Source organism: Callithrix jacchus, chromosome 17, assembly GCF_049354715.1.
Source record: "Callithrix jacchus isolate 240 chromosome 17, calJac240_pri, whole genome shotgun sequence".
Classification (NCBI taxonomy): domain Eukaryota; kingdom Metazoa; phylum Chordata; class Mammalia; order Primates; family Cebidae; genus Callithrix; species Callithrix jacchus.
This window is the reverse complement of record NC_133518.1, coordinates 77,394,927-77,404,937: the sequence shown is the minus strand read 5'-3', so window position 1 is coordinate 77,404,937 and position 10,011 is coordinate 77,394,927. Positions and strand designations below refer to the sequence as shown.

The following is a 10,011-nucleotide window of genomic DNA, read 5'->3' as shown; positions in this document are numbered from 1 at the left end:
TAATTGACTTACCGATTGTTCATTGCTACTATGTAAAAATAAGATTGATCTTGGTCTGTTGACTTGATCTCCTGAAAACTTACTAAACCACTTATGTTCTAGGAGGTCTTTTTTCTACAGGTTTCTTGAGCTTTTCTACAGAATATCATACCATGCGCAAAGACGGCCTTTTCATTCTTTCTTTCTGATCCATATGCTTTTCATCTCTTTTTCTTGCCCTCATGTGCTGGCTAGGACTTCCACTGCCATATTTAATAGTAGCAGTGAGAGCAGACATGTTTGTCTTGCTCCTAATATTAAGGGGAAAGCATCCAGTCCTTCACCATTAAATATGATGTAACTGCATGTTTTAGGTAGATGACTTTTATCAGGTTAATACAGTTCCCTTGTATTACTGAGAGTCTGTATAATAATAAATGAATGTTTAATTTTATTAAATGTTTTTACTGCACCAATTGATTGGTTGTGTGCAATATATCCAACAGGGTATGATTGTGTGGGTTTCTTCTTTAGACTCTTAACACTGTGAAACATGTTGACTGATTTTTAAATATTGAACCGTCTGGCAATCCCAGAATAAAGCCCATTTAGTCATGGTGTACATCTTTTTGTATTTTGCTGAGTTTGATTTGTTAATGTTTTGCTAAGAATTTTTACATTTATGTTCATGTAATATATTGGTCTGTAGAGTTTTTAATGTTATTTTTTTCTGTTTTTGGTGTCAGAGCAATGCTGGACCTAATCAAATGAGCTGGGAATTGCTTCCTCCTCTTGAGTGAGTTTGGGCAATCTGTAGCTTTTGAGGAAGTGTTCCGTTTCATCTAAGTTGTTGTATTTATGTGTATAATTTTTTCAGAGTATTTTCTTACCATTATATTAATGTCTATAGGATCTTTAATGAAATCTCATCTTTCAGTTTTTCTAGAGGTTTATCAGTTTTATTAGCCTTTTCAAATAACCAGCTTTTAGTTTCATTGATTTTTCTCTGTTTTTCTGTTTCAATTTTATTGATTTGATTGATTTGGGCTTTTGTCTTCTTTCTTCCTTTTTTCATTATTTTATTTTATTCTCTTTTTTTTCTAATTCCTTAAGGTTGCATCACGGATTGTTGTTTTGAAACCTTTCTTCTTCTTATTATTATTTTTGTGTGTGGGTGAGACAGAGTCTCACTCTGTCACTGAGGCTGGAGTGCAGTGTCATGATCCTGGCTCACTACAACCTCCGCCTCCCAGGTTCAAGTGATTCTCTGCCTCAGTCTCCTGAGTAGCTGGGATTACAGGCATGCACCACTACTCACGGTTAATTTTTGTATTTTTTAGTAGAGATAGGGTTTCGTCATGTTGGCCAGGCTGGTCTCAAACTCCTAACTTCAAGAGATCTGCTCAATTCAGCCTTCCAAATTGCTGGGATTACAGGTGTGAGCCGCCATGCCTGGCCCCTTTCTTCTTTTTTCATATAAGTATTTAATGCTATAAATTTTCCTCCAAGCATTGCTTTAGTTGCTTCCCACAAATTTCGATGTGTTGTCTTCTCATTTCCATTCAGTTCAAAGTATTTTCTAATTTTCCTTGAGCCCTTCTTTTCTACTCATGAATTATTTGTAAATGTGTTATTTAATTTCAAGTTTTTGAAATTTTTCCCATCATCTTCCAATTATTGGTTTCTAGTTTAACTCCACTATAAGAGGCTATGCTTTGCATTATTTTAATTCTTTTAAATATTTTTAAATTTGCTATTTCCCAGGATTTAATCTATCTTGGTGGGTGTTGCAATGGCACTTCTAAAGAATGTGTATCATGCAGTTGTTGGATGGAATGTTCTATAAATGTCTATTAGATCTGGTTGATTGGTAGTATTGTTTAGGTCTTCTATATACTTGCTGATATTTTGTATATTGCCTTTATAAAATAATGAGAGGAGAGAATTGATGTCTCCAACTATAACTGTGATTTGTCTATTTCCATTTTCAGTTCTGTCATTATGTGCATTACGTATCTTGAAGCTATTAGGTACATACACACTTAGAATTGTTATATCTTCCTGGTGAATTGATTCTTTTATCATTGTGCAATGTCCTTTATCCCTGGTATATTTCTTTGCTCTGAAGTCTACTTTGTCTAATATAGTGATTCTGGCTTTTGTTTGATTCATTTTTGCATGATGTATCTTTCACCAACCTTAGTTTTTAAGCAAATGTATGCCAAGTTAGTATCTTGTAGATAACATATAGTTGGGTCACTTTAAAAAATTTGTTTTGGCAATCTGAGTTTAATTAATATATTTAGATCATTTATTTTTAAATGTGGATATTGATGTGTTTGAATTTATGTCTACCATTTTATAATTTTATTATATTTGTTTCTTGTTTTTTATTTACCTACTTCCCTTTTCTTAAGGAAGTTACAAAATGGATATTATAACCAATAAGAGAGTGTAGTGATTTTGTATGCAAAATACACAATCAATTATATAGCTATGTACTAGCAGCAAGAATTTGTAAATGAAATATTTTAAAAATATATTTCATTTTTTATAACATTAATAAATACAAAACACTCAAAAATAAATTTAACAAATAATATAAAATACCTTAAGACTGAAAACAACAGAATAGTGCTAAAAGAAATTAAAGAAACCCTAAGTAAATAAGTAGAGATATATCATTATCTGGAACTGAAAGATTCAATGCTGTTAAAATATCAGTTCTCCCCAGTTTGATCCATGTCAATGTAATTGAGTACTCCCATTTGCCTTTTAAAAAAATGTTTATTTTAGGTTCTAATGTTCATGCAAAGGTTTGTTACATAGGTCAACTCATGTCATGGGTTTTTTTGTACAGATGATTTTATCACTCAGATGATGAATAGTTATCTTTTCTTCTCCTCTCCCTTCTTCTACCCTCCACCTTCAAATAGACCCCAGTGTCTGTTGTACTCTTTTTGTAATCATGAGTTCTCATCATTAAGCTCCACTTATACGTGAGAACATACAGTATCTGGTTTTTTGTTCCTGCATTAGTTTGTTAAAGATAATAGCCTCCAGCTTCATCCATGTTCCTGCAAAAAAACATGATATTATTCTTTTTTATGACTGCATAGTATTCCATGATGTATATGAACCACATTTTATTTATCAAATCTGCTGTTGATGGGCATTTAGGTTGATTCCATGTCTTTGTTATTATGAATAGTGCTGCATTCATGTGCATGTGTCTTCATGGTAGAATGATTTCTATTCCATCTGGGTATATACCCAGTAATGGTATTGCTGGGTTAATGGTAGTCCTGCTTTTAGATCTTTGAGAAATTGCTATACTGCTTTCCACAATGCATAAAGTAATTTACACTCCCACCAACAGTGTATAAGGTTCCTTTTTCTCCACAAGCTCACCAGCATCTGTTATTTTTTTACTTTTTATTAATAACCATTCTGACTGGTGTGAGATGGTATCTCATTATGGTTTTTATTTGTGTTTTTCTAAAGATCAGTGATGTTGAACAATTTTTTATATGTTTGTTGGCTGCATGTATGTCTTCTAGTGTCTGTTCATGTCCTTTGCACACTTTTTAATGGGGCTGGGTTTTTTTGTAAATTGTTTAAATTCCTTATAAATGCTGGATAATAGACCTTGCCAGATGCATAGTTGCAGATATTTTCTCCCATCCTATAGGCTGTCTGTTTACTCTTTGATAGTTTCTTCTGCTGTGCAGAAGCTCTTAAGCTTAATTAGCTCCTGCTTGTCAACTTTTGTTTTTGTTGCAAGTGCTTTTGGTGTTTTTGTCATAAAATCTTTGCCCATTCCTATGTCCAGGATGTATTGCCTAGGTTGTCTTCCAGGGTTTTATAGTTTGGGGTTTAAAATTTAAGTCTTTAACCCATCTTGTGTTGATTTTTGTATACAGTATAAGACACAGGTCCAGTTTCAATGCATATGGCTAGCCAGCTATTTCAGCACTAGTTATTGAATAGGGAGTCTTTTCCTTATTGCTTGTTTTTGTCAGCTTTGTCAAAGATCAAATGGTCTTAGGTGCACAGCCTTATTTCTGGGTTCTCTATTCTGTTCCTTTGGTCTGTGTGCCCATTTTTACACCAGTACCATGCTGTTTGGGTTACTGTAGCCCTGCAGTATAGTTTGAAGTCGAGTAACATGATACCTCTAACTTTGTTCATTTTGCTTAGGATTTCCTTGGCTATTCAGGTTCATTTTGGTTCCATATGATTTTTAAAATAGTTTTTTCTAGTTCTGTGATGAATACCATTAGGTAGTTGGATAGGAATGGCATTCAATCTGTAAATTGCTTTGAGCAGTATAGCCATTTTAACAATATTGATTCTTCCTATCCGTGATTATGGAATGTTTTTCCATTTGTTGTGTCATCTCTGATTTATTCGAGCAATGTTTTGTAATTCTTATTGTAGAGATCTGTTACCACCCTCATTAGCTATATTCCTACTTATTTTATTCTTTTTTGTGACAGCTGTGAATGGAACCGTATTCCTGACTTGACTCTCAGCTTGGCTGTTGCTGGTGTGTAGGACATTTTTCTAAGACCTAGTTTAATTGGCTTTTTCTCTTCTTTTTCCCTTTCCCCTTCCTCATACTTCCCACTTAGGTCTTAGTAAATGCAAAATTAGCTTCAGAAATAAATTTACTTTCTTGCACCAAGACCTTGCTCTTATTCATTGGACTCTACATGCAGCAAACAAATAACCTGCTTTTTAGTTATAGTAATGAAGATAAAGAGTTCCTTGGACGGCCTCATCAGAAGACTTGAGGAAACAATCAGTGCGCTTTAAGATAAATCAATAAAAATTACCTGAGCAGAGATACAAAGACTAAGAAGACTGGAAAAATAAGAAAAAATGAAAAGAGCATTCAAGAGCTGTGGTTAATATCAAATAGTGAAATATAAACATAATAGAAATCCCGGAAGGAAAAGACAGATAACAGAGCAAACAAAATATTTGAAAAATAATGGCCAAGAATTTTCCAAAGTTAGTGACAGATACCAAACCACAGGTCCAAGAAACTTGGAGAGCACAAAGCAGGATAAACCTATGTATATTAAAAATAAACAAACAAATCCTAAGTATACCATAGTCAAACTGCTAAAAACAAAGGACAAAGATAGAATCTTCCAGGTCAGCAGAGACAAAAACGTCAGAGGTGTGTGAACCAGAGCAACTTCATCTTAAAAAAGAGCTGAGTAAAATAAGGCTGAAACCTACTGGGCTGCCTTCCCAGACGGTTGAGGCATTCTAAGTCACAGGATGAGACAGGAGGTCAGTACAAAATACAGGTCATAAAGGCCTTGCTGATAAGACAGATTGCAGTAAAGGAGTCGGCCAAAACCCACCAAAATCAAAATGGCAAGGAAAGTGACCTCTTGTCATCCTCACTGCTACACTCCCACCAGCGCCATGACAGTTTACCAATGCCATGGCAACGTCAGGAAGTTACCCTCTATGGTCTAAAAAGGGGAGGTATGAATAACCACCTCTTGTTTACATACCATCAAGAAATAACCATAATATGGGCAAGCAGAAGCCCTTGGGGCTGCTCTGTCTATGGAGTAGCCATTCTTTTATTACTTTACTGTCTTAAAAACCTGCTTTCACTTTGAACTGCAGACTCACCCTGAATTCTGTCTTGCATGAGATCCAAGATCTTTCTCTGGGGTCCGGATTGGGACCACGTTCCTGTAACAAATAGACAAGTTATCTATCAAGGAACAAAGATAAGAATCAAGCCATGTCTCATCAGAAACTATGAAACCCAGAAGACAATGAAGTGACCTCTCTAAAGTGCTGAGAGAAAAAAGCGTCCAACGTAGAATTCTTCTATACACTCCAAAAATATCCTTCAAAAGTGAAAAAGAAATAAAGACTTTCTCAGACAATCAAAAAGGAAAGAAATTTATTGTCAGGAGACTTACTCTGTGAGAAATGTTTCAGGCGGTTCTTCAGACAGAGGAAATTGGATGTAATCAGAAACTAGAAGCCACACAAAGAAATGAAGAGCATTAGAAATAGAATAAATGAAAGGAAAATACAATATTTATTTTTAATTTATTTGCTTTATTTAAAAAAATCTGTTTAAGGCAGAAATTATAACAATGAAGTATATCTTTACAGCCTTTGTAAAAGTAAAATGTGTGACAAAATGGCGCAAGGAATAAATGGGAGGATTGGAAATGTGCAAAGTGGCATATATTATATGAAGCGAAGCTAGATTCATGTTTTTAATCTTTATTCTAAAACCTAAGTTAATCACTAAAAACACTTAAAAAGAGGTATAATAATAATTCCATGAAGGAGATAAAGTGGAATCATAAAATACTCAAACTCAAAAAGCAAGCAAAAGATATGAAAAAAATAAAATTGTGAAGAAAAATACTTTCGGAACCCTCAGGGCACGTTACACCAGAGGAAACTGGAAACAGAGTCACTCGACATTTCCGTCTTTTCCCCCAAATGCATAGCTATTGCTTCACACCCTTATGTCAGAGCCTTGTACATTACCCAGGCCCCACAGAAAGGCAAGTGGCCTCAGGCATCTCTGGATGACTGCCCTCATCAATTGCTCTTTGCTGGCCTCTGAACCTTTCAACATGTATATTCTCCCATAAAACAAGGATATGTCCATTGGACTTCACACTAATAATCCTTATTTTCTCAGGTACAGAACAAAGACAATATGAGAGCAATCATTCTTCTGCCTACTCCCACTCTTCCTACATGACTTTTCTCCCTTAAGGAAACGTGTAAATACTGAACCTCCTGAAAACCTTTTCAGGGAGAATGCCAGCGACAGAGGATGTCTGTGACTCATGTTTATCTTGGGCACACCCTCAAGCTCCAGCTCAGTAAACCTCGATTGATTGAGATGCTTGCCTCAGTCACTTATTTTAGTTAACAGAACAAATAGAAAACAGCCAGCAAGATGGTGCATTTCAATTCAAATATGGTAGTAGTCAGTTTAAATGTAAATGGTCTAAATATGCCAGTTAAACATCAGATTATCGGACTGGAATAATGAGTTAGACTCTACTACTAAGACATGCTGTCTACAAGAAAGCCCACTTCAATATAAAGATGTAGCTAGGTTATTGCCCCACAAGTGCCTGGCAATGTGGCCTGCCCCACATGTCCCCACAGGTGTAGGACATCATGGCATCCTGTATTTGCACATTAAAAGACTAGGGTGGGAGAGCCAGTTTTTCTGTGGCTATGTGAATTACATACGTGGTCAAACCAATCCTCTGAGCCCTATGCAAACCAGACATTGCCTTCTCATAAAACTGGCTGATTTCCATGGCACTTGGGGTTTCCTCTCCCAGCTTTGGATCCCCCTCCCTCTGTCTCTATGGGTGAGCTTCTTCCTTCTTTATTGGCTATTAAACTTTCTGCTCCTTGGCTGGGCGCGGTGGCTCACGCCTATAATCCCAGCACTTTGGGAGGCCGAGGCGGGTGGATCACGAGGTCAAGAGATCGAGACCATCCTGGTCAACAAGGTGAAACCCCGTCTCTACTAAAAATACAAAAATTAGCTGGGCATGGTGGTGCGTGCTTGTAGTCCCAGCCACTTGGGAGGCTGAGGCAGGAGAATTGCTTGAACCCAGAAGGCGGAGGTTGCGGTGAGCTGAGATCGTGCCATTGCACTCCAGTCTGGGTGACAAGAGTGAAACTCCATCTCAAAAATAATAAATAAATAAACTTTCTGCTCCTTAAAACCAAAAAAAGAAAAAAGAAAAAAAAAACATATAGCTAGGTTAAAAGTAAAAAGGTGGAGAAAGATACTATTATATACTCACCAAAATAAAGGTAGAATAGCTCAATTCCTGGCAAAATAGAGTTTAGAATAAGAAAGACAATCATTCATTGTATAAAGCAAAAAATAATTTGAAGCCTAATTTTAAAATAATTACAATATCACAGAAGAAAAGAACAAAATGAGTTTCAGGAAATCTTATTGTTTGAACTTTGATTTCATATATCCTTTTACTTAGATGCTGTGCACACACATTTATTAAATGAAGAATTTCTGATTTTCTGCTTAAATAGAAATACTGCTTAAAGCCACATATCTTTCTGTTTCCCACAAATAGCTTTTAACTGTGCAGAGGCTTTTGTCTTTTTAGACCACTTGGAAGAGGGGCATACCAGCATTCCATTAAAAATGTTATTAGGCTGAAGCCATTTACCGTGCTCTTTTCTCATTGTTGCATGATGAAGTCCAGATGGAAACCCAGGCAGGAGACAACTGAATTATATTTTTTCACTTCTGGGAATACTTCATGTGCTTGGTCTGAATGTAGATAAGAAAAGGGAATGGGTGAGTTTGTTTTCTTTTCTTACAGTGTTTCCCTGCTTGGGAGATACTGGAATTGGTGCAAGAGCATTTACATACATCTGCTCAGTTGGTTTTAAGTCACTTTAAGTTAGAAGGTGATATTGCTTTATGACCTTATGTAGGGTAAACTGACAGAATCTTTTACTTCAAAGCTGGGTTGGTGATATACTTACATTTATTGCTAATGTATAGTCGTAATCAAAGGGCTTATAAATAACAAAATATACATTTGCAACCAAGAACTATTATAATGCACTAGTAACCATTTTTAAATGATCTGATTGAATTTGTGTTACATCAAGAGTTTTAAAGTTCTTAATAAAGAGCTGAGAATAAAGGCTTTCCAAGGACAGTAACTATAGGTAGAAGTGATTGTAATATACTCACCAGCCCATTTACACTGAAATTGTTATTGGCTAGATATTATGAATAATCAAAAATTCTAAAAGAAAATAATGCATGTGGGCAAAACGTTACCTTGGAGCACCTTAAAGCAGATGCATGGGTATTTATAACATTAACATGGTTAATGTGGGACTATGTGCAAATACTTACTGCAGATGACACGGCATTTAATGTGTCTCTAGCTCCTCTTTGGACAGCCAACACTGGACAGCCTTGAATTCTTGGGCAAGACACTAAAGCTGGGTATGTGTCTTTTGTGTCTAAGTTTCCTCGACTGTAAAAAAATAGATGTATATATATATCAAACAATTTCCTACAGTGGTCTGGAGGGTCAAATGAAATGAGCTGACAGATAAGAACATATTTTGGAGAAGATTAAAGAGTAACATTACATACGCGGATGAAGAACATGAGATTACCTAATAATTTAGAAGAACAAATGCCTTAATTTCATTTATTCTTCTGCCTGCCTAAGCAATACAGTCGATTGAATGTTGAGGTTTTTAAATGACGAATTGTCTCTTCCAAACAAGCAAATATTTAATAAATGTCAAAACATGATAATGATGTTCATGAAAAATTATCCTCAAATAAAGGAACTTCTCTTCTTATCTCTGGGACTATGTATGGACTAGAAACTGCTACAAAGTGCACGATTTGAAAAAGCTGAGATGTGATGATACTGCTGGTCAAAGAGTAAAAGTGACTAAAAGTAAAGAAGATAAAGCTGCTTCAAAAGCGGAAAACTAACACCTGCTGGCAACTGTGTATCCCGACAGCTCGCCCACATTTTACCTGTTACACAATGCAAAGGTCAAAGAGAAGTAAAATCACTTGATCTAAACTCTTTTGATTGGATTCCATGCTTGTTTTTACCAGCTTCAAGCCCATCCGTTTTCCAACATATCACAGGCTGCGAAAGAACAGAAACAGAGGCCAACAGCATAAACACTTTAGAAAAATACTCAGTGTTCCCTACTAAGAACACTGCCCCTAAATTTGACTTTTAGTATTTCCAGTCTTCATTTCCCATGGCATATGCTGAGTCTTGAAATTATTAAAGGTCCTGCTAAACTTGACCTATTTCTGAAATTCAAAAAGTCAATTTTACAGTCAACAGACTCTTCAGAAAGACACCAACATGAATGCTGACATTTCAGAGAGCCCTAATCATGAAGTTACTTTACATCATGAAGTTATTACAGTTGAGTTTCAAGTATTCAGAGCTGTATGTCTAAAGCTTCACCTGCCCA

General features: G+C 35.8%; 1 long non-coding RNA gene across 1 annotated transcript; it reads right to left on the bottom strand.

Moving 5' to 3' along the window:
• Positions 1-2,746: 2,746 nt before the first annotated feature.
• LOC108588891 (uncharacterized) lies at positions 2,747-9,023 on the bottom strand. Its single transcript, XR_004735949.3, has 6 exons — positions 8,909-9,023; positions 8,205-8,308; positions 7,815-7,841; positions 5,937-5,994; positions 5,638-5,700; positions 2,747-3,056 (listed from the first exon to the last, which is right to left on the bottom strand). It is a non-coding gene; the product is annotated as an uncharacterized LOC108588891 (long non-coding RNA).
• Positions 9,024-10,011: the final 988 nt, after the last annotated feature.